Source organism: Plectrocnemia conspersa, unplaced genomic scaffold (genome assembly GCF_051122295.1).
Source record: "Plectrocnemia conspersa isolate PC_06_02 unplaced genomic scaffold, ASM5112229v1 ptg000005l, whole genome shotgun sequence".
In the NCBI taxonomy this organism is placed as follows: Eukaryota; Metazoa; Arthropoda; class Insecta; order Trichoptera; family Polycentropodidae; genus Plectrocnemia; species Plectrocnemia conspersa.
Genome location: NW_028277169.1, coordinates 14,372,658 through 14,385,688, shown reverse-complemented (window position 1 = coordinate 14,385,688; position 13,031 = coordinate 14,372,658). Strand labels below are relative to the sequence as shown.

Genomic DNA, 13,031 nt, shown 5'->3' with positions numbered 1-13,031 from the left:
GTAACCTGGACTACTATGTCCAATTTGGTTGCTCAGTATTATACGCCTTCCGTTTTTTAAATAAAAACTTTTTATTATTCAATATTGCCATACACTTCAGAGCGATATCCAGCAACGCACAAATCAGGAGATTACTTTAATTCTTGTTCTTAAATTAAATTATCTTATAAGTTACTTTTATTACTTAGACAAGTTTTGAATCCTATAACAATTATTTATTATATGGTAAATTAAACATTCAATAATATTGAATTGATAGGTATACAACTTGGTGCTGGTAATCGTAAACCTGTGATCAAAGGAGTTCCCGTCAGGTCATCAACGTCAATCTAAGGAGTTTCTAACAGACTATCAACGACCACAACAATCAAAAGTATCATGTGCCACCCTCGTCTTTCAAATTTAGAAGCGCGGTTAGCATTGCCTCCAACACAATGCACCGGCAGCAATATTAATATTAATAAATCAGCACGCAGAAGGCGTGCCGTTAATAAGGAGGTAAATTAGATAAGTTTCGGTGGAGTTGTAACTCATAATAATTATTAACGCGCTACCTCCAGGGGGTTGTAATCGGGGTTCGTCTCCTTTGGCAACAGGTAGATAAAGGGGGATGTTACCATGTCACCTGTCGGCACCCTCACCGAAACTTTCTCGCAGGACCAAAATGTGTGGCGGAATGTGCAGACGCCCTTTGTGGCCTGGACCGCGCCACGGCTAATTAAACTATGTCTTTGTGAGAATCTTTAGGCCTAGACACGTCTAGATATTTTCGCACGTGCACGACACACGTGCGTCGATACGGGCGTGGAGCTAAACAGTACATATGAAACGTTTTTGGGTCATGTAAATTATATATGAGCGTTAATGGATCAATTCGCGTCCCTTTATCCTCGCGTATGATGTGATCCTGTGTAAAAAGTGTTTGCCATAGATTATTCAGGAGTATCGCTTTGAATCGCGTTTTATATATGGATCGTTATATTTTATTTTTCAGTGAACAAAATCTAACCATTATGTCATATATTAATAATATAATATATGCACTTATCAATGGGTGCATCAGAATACGTTTAGAATAAAAAAAATCAAGCTTTTTTGAATGTTTGTTAATAAATAACAATAAACCCTGTATAAATAAATGTATACGTTTAAAGACAAACAGTAAAAAATAGTTTTTAATGTCTTTTAAACGTGGGATTCTAAATAGGTCATAAATTATGAAAAAATAAATAATTAAAGTACATGTAAATGTGTATACCTTATTTGCGTCAAAACAGGCAGTTCGAGAGCTATCCATTTAATCATTATTCATATTTGAGAAAGAGATGGCAAGTTTGGTTTACCTACGATATACTTACAATTACTCCGATTGATTGATAAATATAAAAAAAAAACATAGTAATGATTTTTATTTTCGTAAATTTGTTTAAAATATAAACAGGACTAATGATAAGTATGTCGATGTATCGTGTGCTTTATGATTTAATACATTTTGCCATTTGGATATGTAATCCAGTGTTTGTAAAAAAATATTTTTTTTTTGTCTATTATTTTCCAAAGACAACATATATTTATTTATTTGTTTTAATAGTTGGGTCATATGTGAGAACTACTAAATCTTGATAAGAAAAGAAAGTCGAAATTTTATCCTCCGTTCTTGGAATAGTAAAAAGGCATACCACTTCGGAAAAAATATCACAGTTGCACTAGATTAACGAGTGGTGAAAATTGCTTTACTTTATTTTTTATTACTATAATAAATTAATATTTTAAAAAGCTCTGAAAGTAATAGCACTAGTTACAATTGATTATTTAAATTAACTTATATTTTTTCTACACTATTTGTTTCATCAATTCAATATATTATCAAAGTACCGATAACGTTTGCCATTAGTATCCCAAGACTCCATTATTTTTTATTTATCGCCGGTATTTATTCGCGTTGATATTCCTCTTTAACAATTTGCAAATTCAGATACACCCTGTACCGTAAACGTGATTCATGGCTAACGTAATAGCACGTTCGTGTCGTTCTCTCGTAGTCGAGCCATGTAATATATATTTTTTGCGCGTTATTTTTATTTTAAATCTCGGCTCTCTTTATCTACTCAAGGAAAGCTCTCATAAAATTATAATTAAAATTTTAATCACGTACTTTTTAATATAATATCACAATGTTATATTACGTAGGTACGTTAAGTCTAGCATATATTCAATTTGCCGCGAAATATAATTAGGTGCAGAGCTTCCCGCGATTATTTTTCCATCTTTTTATTTTTGCTATTGTACGTGACTGTTATTCGACAAAGATATTTAATTACCAACATACAATCTATTTTTGCTGCACTTTGGCAATTTCCTCTCCGTTCTGTTTGTGCTGTATGCAATTAAGATAGCGTAATACGCTTTGTTTTGAATTGTTCGATTCAGTAATTAAAGTTAAGCGAGAAAATCGATAAAATCTTATTAAAAAATCTATATTAATTACAAAAGCCATTATGGTTTTTTTTAGATATTAGTTTATATATTATTTGCATAAGATCGAGCACATACGCTGTGTTATGGTATTTTTGTATCATCCTAAAACTTAATTACATTAATGCAATAAATTTGCGAGTACGGTAAACATTATTTTTACTTATAAATTATTTAACTCAAACGTTCTCTAGAATATATATTTTTAAAATCTAAGTGCTTGTATAATTAAACATATCATAAAAATGTATTTGTCATCAAAAATTAGACATTTTTTATACAAAAAAACAATGAAAAAAAATATTCTTATATATATTTCAATAAATATCTCCCTCTAGTAGGCCTAAAATATTAAAATTGCTTTTATGAAAACCATTTATTATAATTTTACTTTAAACTGTGTTATATTAATAGATTCATGACTTTGTGTAGGTTGGACATAATTTTTTTTTTCAAATAACTAATATTAATTTTATTGAATCAAAAGGATTTGCTTTAAAAAATTTGGTTGTAGCATGTGTTAGATTTATTGCAAAATAATCTTAAATTATAAATCAATATTAGATAAACTACAATCAAAGTTGCAGTTAATTGTGGGTAATAAAAATTAAAAATCACACTTAATTGTGAGAAATAAGAATTAAAAATTACGCTTCAATTTTGTTAGGTAAAAATTATATTTTGTAGAACTATTTATTTTCTCGACATGCAAAATTAAATCACGATGCGTGAAATTTTAAGAGCAAAAGGGCGTAATAATACAGTGTGAGCTATAGCCGTCATCAAATGCTAGTATTTTATTAGTTAATAAAATATATTTATCGATCACAGTAATAGAACCTCTTACCACTCGTGAATTTTTAACATACAAACTACTTCACAAAGCACTTCGCTTACACTTTGTGACTCAATTACTTTAAAATATTCAGTACAGTCAAATGAAGTATTAGGATTTCAATAATGGGAACAGCCTACTAGATAATTTGATCGAGTCTGAAGTACGAAACATGTAAAGGCTATAGAGATAGTTTGCAATAATTTGATTAAAGATAGATGACCAGTTAGCAATTGGATAATTACAGGCGAAACTTTACGAATATACCAGAATAAGTTTCAAATCATGATTATAAGGCATGCAAGATTATACATTATAGTACTGGTTTTTCTACAGAACGTTATTTATTGATTATTTTTTTATCGCTGGGTATTGAAAGGTTATAAGTAGCATACTACGAATGATTTCAAGTTTTGAGAAAAATTGCTTTTTATTATAACAATGATAATAATAAATATTGTTAATAGCTTAAGGTCAGTTTTATCAAGTTTTGAACACTCTCAAAATTAATAATATTGATTTGATAATAAGGTTATGCGTTTTATGAAGGATATTCAGAAAGTAAAACTTTTTGGTTGGTAACATTACCGTCTTCGATTAATTAGACGTACGTTGTTTTTCGACGTCTTCGATTAATTAGACGGAATTATATTTATATAATAATCACTAATTAGGATCTTTCAAATACGACATAAATTTAAAATCAGTAAGGTCCATATAGGATTTAATGCCAGGTCTTTCAGGTCAATAGTCAGCGACTTATAAATATTATATAATAACATTTAACCATTCCTATGTGTCAATACAATAATTTACGTTGTTCTATATAGTTTTATCAAATAGGCTAACAAAACGATTTAAAACCATACAAATGCTAATATAACGCATTTGGTTATACAATAGAAGTCCTAAATACTAAAATGGCACATAATTTGTCACTTATTTGGCAACAATATAGTAAAATTTAACCATTGGAGTAAATGAATTGATTGATTTTCTTTATAACTCTAATAGTTTTATTGAGCAAATAACTATTTTTTTCTCAAATAAATTTTTATGATTGCTTAACTTTTATGGTGATAGTAGGTTGTTCAGTAAATTTGGTTTTAGCTTACTTTAAAAAAAATATTTTTATAGTAAGCTTGCTCTTTCTGTCAAATATCGGTCTAAAAAGACACGATGGCCTCAAGCGCTTTTAAATATGGTAATTAAATTTAATACTTGTTGTCCAATTTACGTTACTACTCTGTTCTTTTTAGAGAGATGGTGGCAGAAGTTTTTTACGTTTTGTGAAAATATTTGCTTCTCTTTTAATTCGGTTGACTTTACATTTTAAAATATTTATTTAAGATTTAATAAGCACTTGTTAAAATATACGTATCGTCGGCATATATAGATAAACGCGTATTTTTTACTTTTGGAATATCGTTCGTATACAAAATAAAGAGAAACGGCCGAGCAAACTTCCTTGTGGTACGCCAGCTAGAGTTTTACGCAGTATCAAGTGTTCGTTATTTATTAAAAAAACATAGCTTCTACTTCTCATGTATGAGCGTATTAAGCGTAGCAGATAGTCAGGGGTTTTGTATTTGTATAGTGTGTGAATCATACCGTCGTATCGTGCTGTAAATGTTCACCTAATTTAGGAATAGATTTGCCATATTTTAAATATAAAATTAATTAAAAAATAAGACATAGTAATCAAATAAATCTATACAAATTGTTTGTACATTATGCTACATTTTTATATATAAATGCTAGGGTCATTATTATTCATGTAATGTTACGAATTTTCGCTCTAATTAAATCAACACAGTGTCACATAAATTTTATCGGTTAGGTAAAATTAATATAAGAAGCGGAAAATAAAAAAATATTGCCGCTTCGTGAAAAAGTCAAGTGCGAGGCGGAATATAAAAAATAAAATGTAAAAAAAAGTTTATTTTTCGTGGGGCGATAGGGAAATTAGGCGGAAGTATAAAAAATAATCCGAGATTAGGGGAAAATTCAAGTGGAGCTTACGTGTCCCGGAATTATGGATTGCCTTGATAACAGAATCAACACCGGACCCACTACACGCCACTTTGAACACTGTAAAATAGCTTGTTTTTAATTTGGTTTTTGTAGTGTTGATTGCATAAATTTATGTGTATGTTTTTTCATAAATTATATAAAAATATAAAAAATTAGTTTATAAAGTTGCAACATCTATGGAAATTTGCATTATTTTTAACAAAACTCGCGAAATATGACAATAATCCTAAAAGTATTATCATTGACTTTTATTGCTCTAGAAAGTTATAATTAAATATTTGTGGTCGTTGCGTAAGATTGGGATCAGGAAAAGGGAATAAAATAGTATGTTTTAACGGAAATGCCTTATCTGCTACAATCATTAGAGAAAGCTTTAAGTTACTTTTCGATATGTTGGTATGAAAAAGACACTACTATTTTGCAACCAAAATTTTCCAAATGGCGATTTTTTTTAAGCTTTCAGTGATAGCTTTTGCTTATGGTCTTTAATTGGAAATAGTCTCAAATTAGCATTCACTACTACATAAATATGTGGTTATTTACTTGATTGAACTGTGCGATTGATATTAACTTAGCTTTAATGTAGAATTAAATTTTTATTGGTTCAATAAGCTAGTAGAAGTACCACGGAAGAATTCTCGCGATAACGTTATTATATAATGTAATAAATATACATTTTAATTTTGCAAGCTGCGGTTTGCGACCCCGTATACTAAATTATGTAGCTGATTATTTTAATAAGCTGTAGAATGCCACAGATCTTAAACAAAAATGTTTGTACTATATTTAATTATAATGGAAAATAATGAAAATAGTATAATACTATAATACATCGATTAAATTATTATATATTATATTACTCTAAAACATATATTATAGATAATAATATAGGCCTAATAGTATAAACATTACATACCCATTATATAATAGCATCGACTGTTTCTGACGTGTTTCGCCTTTAAGGCACTCTCAACGGATTAAATCTGATTATAACAATCACATATGTACATATATTGAGTTGAACGTAATATTACATCAAACACGACTAACTTATATAATATTTTAAATTAAAATATAATTCCAGAGTACTTTGTAAGTTTTTAGATTAGGCACAAAGTCGGCGTTAAAATTATACACTTGATATTTAATAAAACATAATATATCTACATATATACATACACGCAAGAAATAATAATGGCATAATTCACGTAATCTCTCTCGGACGAAGTTGGAGCGACGTCTTTAGCGATATTTAATTTCTGAAATTTCTTAAGCTAAACAGCTTAGCCATTGCGCTCGTCTTTGAAATGCTTTAAATCTACAAAGCTTTGCCAAATAACTTTGCGAGAAGATAACGTGAAGCAGAAGAGACCGTGATTTGCTTACAAGTCAGACGGAGTGTTGCCACAGCTTCCGCTCGCACAGCCGAGGGATGCTCACAGATGACTTACATGAACAATTTATTATTAACGTAAGGGTGTAAAAAAATATTTTTATCATTATGTCATACGATTATTATTAAAAATAACAATAAAATTAAATTTACTTTAACTTTATCATATATTTTTTAATACCATAGAGCTATAAGTAGAACTTTTAATTTAATTTTTTTTGTTAAAAGTTAAATCGCAGGATTTGTGTAATTAACTGAAGTCACCTAGAAACTGTTGTTTTATTAAGGATTTATAATTTATTTAAAACTAATAGTAACATTAGTAAGAATTTGCTTTGGTGCTTTTCTACCTTAGTAGTTATTTTCATAGTTAAAGATTTAATGCGTGTTTTTACATACACATTAAAAAAGTAATGACCTTATTTTATGCCATTTTACTTTTAGTGACAATGCATTTGTCATTTTTATACTAGCTAATTTAAAGATATAATATTTTAACAGTATATGTATCAAAATAGTAAGAACAATGTATCACATGTTTTTTTTCAATCAAAAAAGTATCTAGCCGATTTTGTAATTCAAAGTTATTAAAAATCATATTAATTACTAAATTTTGCTTATTTTAATTATTCTAACATTTGCTTGTGTTTTGTTTTTAAACTATAAAAATAATATATTGCGTTACTAAATAACACACTGAATCACCCCTTATGAACTATGCGAGACTAGCCTTTGGGATAGAGTCGTCCGAGAGAGAGTAACTTTACAAATTGGGTTTCCTTGTTTCCACTCCCCATTGCTGCACAACTGATACAAAACATACCCTTAGTTCTATAGGGGTGGTATTAGAAATTGCTTTTGGTAACTGGAACAACCCTGCATATTAACCCATACAAATACATACATAAGAATTCAACGCATATTCAATTGTCGAATTTCTGGAAAACTAATCTAAATAAATTTATTTAAACTCTCGAGAAAATATTTATTGGAAAATATGTAAAAAATAATTTTGAGGAATAATTAATTAACATATCTCACTAGATTAGTTGAAATAAATTTTAATTAAAGTTCATAATCTTACGTTTATTTTGGTAAGATAATTAAAATTTACTAATAATCATGAAAAATTGGGATTCTACCATTTTGTTTGCAAATCTATTAAAAACTAAAAAAAATCTAACAAAGAGCAAATAATATTTAAAATATAATATTTTATAGCTAATATTTGAATTGGGATTGACCTTGAATTATATTTTTTGCTCATATATATCTACAAATATGAAAAAATAATCATATTTATTAATTTCAAGTGCTGATAAAACATGTACATGTAATATATATAATAAATAAAATAATTATTATTATTAAAGATTGCATTTCTATTTAATAAGATTTCATTTAATAAATATAATAAATTCTTATAGCTTTTTAGTTCGATTTAATGTTAAGTTGTATATCCTTAACAACTCTAATAGTAATTAACTTTATAGAGCATAAACAAAGGTTATTGTTGAACTGTTGATAAGCTTTCAAATATATGATTATACATATTTTTGAAAGCTAATCTAATGATTTGATTTATCATAAGTAAAAAATGACTAAGAGATTTTGTAATTCTTAAAATTTAATTATTCTGTGTGTATTTTTTTAATTTCGCTGTTAATTTTAGCACTCGTTTTACAAACAAAATTTTGATATATTTGAGCCCTCTCATGTAAAATATGTATCTAAAATTTCCTATTCCGTTTGCGAATACAAAAGCTATACTTAGAAGCTTAAATTACATGGAATACTAACAATTTTATCAGCTCGAATTCTCGGTTCTAGGAAACATACCGGTTCTAGGACATATACCCCTCGGACATACACCCCCGGTCAAAAACCCCCTGGACATTAACCCCATGTTCAAAAAACCATGGAAATTATAAAATTTATTTTATTTATTAAATGTTTTTTTTTGTATTTTTATTGAATAAATATACTAGTCTAATAAATAGTTTTAATATTTATCTGATATTTATTTTCAATAGCTATTATCTTTATATTATTTTTCATAAATTTATACTATTTATATATACTTTGTACTTAACTAGTAATAAAATGAATATCTTAATCTAAAACTACATCTACACAATTCGATTTGATATAGCCATGAGCACGTTTCGAGCGTTGCTTAAATTTTCCAACTCCAAGCTCTTAGTAGCATGCGAAAAGCTTTTGCGAAAAATTCCACCAAGAGCAAGTTGAAAGGAGCTTTCCAAACGTGCATCTCGTGGAGCATGTTCGAAACGCGTCCATAAATATGTATGTTTATGATATTTTGACATGTTTCAATTTTAAACAAAGAATACATCCGTGGAGAATTCGTATGCGTCTGGCATACTTGATGCAACTGGACTCCTCTTCGATATTGTAATGCAGTTCTCCGCGAATGATTGCGCGATCGTGGTGGTAATAATTTATGAAAGAATTTTACATATTCTTATTATTTGTTTTAATTAAAAAATATTTTGTGCTTATAGAAAAATGATATATTAAGTGAATGCAAAGTATATTATAATAATAAGAATTTGACATGATCAGAAATTTTCACGGCCATTATAAATACACAGTTGCTCAACATTGCTACAACTAAAACCTAATAAACTGTCATGTTAGGCGTACCTTAGCAAAAATGGTCTTAGCGTCTTACAAACCGATTCAAATTTTTTTTGTATCGGTTTGTATTTGTATCACGTATTTCGATAAATGTGATATATTTATTTATTATTATTTATTTTATTAATTTATTTAGCTTAATAGCTAATCTTTACATCTAACAAATTTAGTAAACATATATAAAAATATATAAAAAATACATAACAGAAAGAAAAAATAAAAATATACAATAATAAAGACTTAATATTATATTTTATTTCTATATGTACGAAGGTGTTTTTTTATTCCATTTATGAAACCCGTTATATTTTTGCTGTTTCGGATTTCTCTTGGAAGACTATTAAATAAATCAAAACCTCCGTACATAATTCCCCTAGCCGTACTCGTTTTCTTATACTTAATTATCTTTAAATTTTCTCTATTTCTAGTATTATATTTATGTACATCTTTATTTCTTATTAAATACTCATTAAAATATTTTGGTAACATATTATTTTCTAACTTATATATACATACTAAAACATTCATACTCAATATTTCTTGAACATTCAACCATTCTAATCTATCAATCATACTTTTACAATTAGTTAATCTATTTTTATTTAAGACTACTCTCATTGCCCTATTTTGTAATTTTTGCAACATTTGTTTGTCTAATTTATTTAACATATTTAATAGTGTTGCACAAAATTTAAAATGGGGCAATATTATACTATTGTAAAGTATTTTTTTTGTATTTATACTTAATATATTTCTTAATCTAGATAATAAACCTATTTTTCTACTAATTTTTTTTAATATGTAATAACAATGTTCTTTAAAATTTAATTTTGTATCAACAATTACTCCTAAATATTTTATATTATCCACTTTTTCTATACTAGAGTTATTTATTACTATTTTGGTACTATTATCTAACACATTTTTATAATTAATAAACATACATTTAGTTTTATTCTCATTTAATTTAAGTACATTATTCTTTAACCATATTTCTAATATACAAAATTCATTATTTAAATTATTAACAATTTCTTTAATGTTATCACCTATGCAATACATTAATGTGTCATTCGCAAATAGATGAATTTTACATTTTTTCACGTTATTAACTATATCATTAATATACAAAACAAATAACAATGGTCCCAATTTAGACCCTTGTGGTACTCCATAAGACACTAATTTCTCTTCAGAATATACATTATTTATTTTAACTTTTTGTTTTCTTTTATATAAGTAATTATTAAACCATCTTAAAACTATATTACTTATACCTATACTCTCCAATTTCTTTAACATTATTTTTCTGTCTATTGTTTCGAAGGCTCTCTTGAAATCTAAGAAAACTGCTCCAATGATTTTGTTTGTATCCTTAGCCAACAGCCAATCATTTATCACTACTTGTAATGCAGTTTCAGTGGAATGCTTTTCTCTGAATCCCGATTGTTGTTCACATATTATGTTTTGAGAAGTAATAAATTCCTTTAATTGTTTGATTACTACTTCTTCTATTATTTTTTCTATACACGGTAGCATGTTGATTGGTCTCATTTCTTCAACTTTTTTACTATTTTTTATTTTAGGTATAGGTACAATAGTAGCAATCTTTAAATTTTCAGGCATTTCTCCTAAGGAGAGTGCTTTATTTATTAAATAATTTTATTTAGTTCCTATTATTTCCCATGTTTCTTTAATTATATTTATATCTAGTTCATCAGTACTAGTTCCTTTTTTAAATTTACATATTATGTTATAAATTTCATCTAATGATACTGATTTAAATTTACTAAATTTTACAATTATTGCTTTATTATTATATTGTACTAAATTACTAATCCTTGGTATTGAATTCACAATTTCTTCTATGCTCTCAATGTAATATGTATTCACTTTTTCTGCTATTATATAAGGATCTTGATATATATTTCCATTAATTTCCATTTTTATTATGTCGTTTTTCTGAGTTGGATTAATTAATTGTTTTATTGATTTCCACATCTTATTTGGATCATTTTGTATTTCATCTATCAATTTTTCATACCATTTCTTTTTAGCCATTCTTAATACTTTTTATCTTTTACAATATATTTTTATTTTGTTGTTTTAAGTTTAAATTCTCAAATGCAATACATCTCTGTGCTCTGCATTAAATAGGTAATAATAATAAAACACTGTTTATTTGTTTGAATGAATTTAATGTACATGTTTATACGCATATTCAGGGCTTTAACGTTATTTCAATTCAGTGCCTTAACGAGAAACCTCAAATGCGCTTCGACAAAGAATAAGCTATTGTGTTCAAGAATAACAACATAAAAAAACACTCTCCCATCTAAATACAAACAACTCTCGGGCAAGCCTAGAGTAAAATCAGAATGCTTAAAATTCAAACCCAGTATAAAATATTTTAGGGCTTCGCTATTTTTACATTTGAGTCGTAATATTTAGACCCCTACTAATACTTTCTGTCGTACGAATGCTATGCTATTTTGTACGTTTATTCTATTCTGATCGTTTTCAGCAGTTAGTATTTAAAAATACACGTGAAGTTTTATTTTGGGATAAGTGATTTGCTAGTAGTGCTGGAAGCGTTCCAATGAGATTACAACGGTAGCGTGGCCGAGCGGTCTAAGGCGCTGGTTTAAGGCACCAGTCTCTTCGGAGGCGTGGGTTCGAATCCCACCGCTGCCATATATTTTTAATTGCAAATTTATTATATAAGGTATTGAGGTATCATCTGTAACTTAAAGTTTGACGACAAAACGGATTTAAACACCGAATATGATTGGTTTTCTCGCTATTTTCTTTTAATTATGTAATATATATTATTATTTGTTTTATAAAGTAGCCCTACAAAACATATACAATATAAATACCTAATACTTAATTTAACAAATACATGAAGTCTCAAATAAAAAAGCTAAGCGTACACGAAAAGAAATACTTGAACATTAGCCAAAATTCAGAAAAGATGTGTACAAAAGGATTTTCAGTTTAAAATTTTTAATTAATTTTAAAACAAACTATATAAGTGACAGATCTTTACGATACTAATGCTTTAATTACACGTTTTTCAAAATTACAGGACAATCTGAAAAAAAATATAATTAGGACGTATTAATTTTCACAATATTATATTTCTAGGTAGAGATACGTAATGGGTTATTCCTGTTGTGACTATGCGTCACAAAATCGTTTCGAAGCTTGAGCTTTTCCTGGTGACTTACAGTTGACTGGATTAAATCTGACGATTGATTTTTTCTGAACCTTGGGGTCTAGGTGTGCTCTGCGTCATTTTGGCGTGAGCTTCACTGATGGTGAAAGCCAGTTTCTAAAGTAAAATATTAATTCGATTGAGAAGCGGTAGTTATTTTTTTGTTAAACACATTAGGAGTAATATAAATGGTTAATAACATAGAAAAGCAATTGATTTCAAGCAATTGATGCAAGGTGTTTAAAGATTATTCATTGACTGATACTTTGTTAGAAATATTTCAATCTATCATGTGTTAATGAACAGTTGTGCCAACTGTAAACTTTATTAGCTCTCTTAGACTTAATCAGCTTTAATTCAGTATTTCTTGAAAATTAAAAATTAAAAGCGAATATCTCTACGTGACTATCATACAA

At 27.8% G+C, this 13,031-nt stretch overlaps 1 non-coding gene across 1 annotated transcript; it reads left to right on the top strand.

Moving 5' to 3' along the window:
* The first annotated feature begins 12,010 nt into the window (after positions 1 to 12,010).
* TRNAL-AAG (transfer RNA leucine (anticodon AAG)) lies at positions 12,011 to 12,092 on the top strand. The gene has a single exon. It is a non-coding gene; the product is annotated as a tRNA-Leu (tRNA).
* Positions 12,093 to 13,031: the final 939 nt, after the last annotated feature.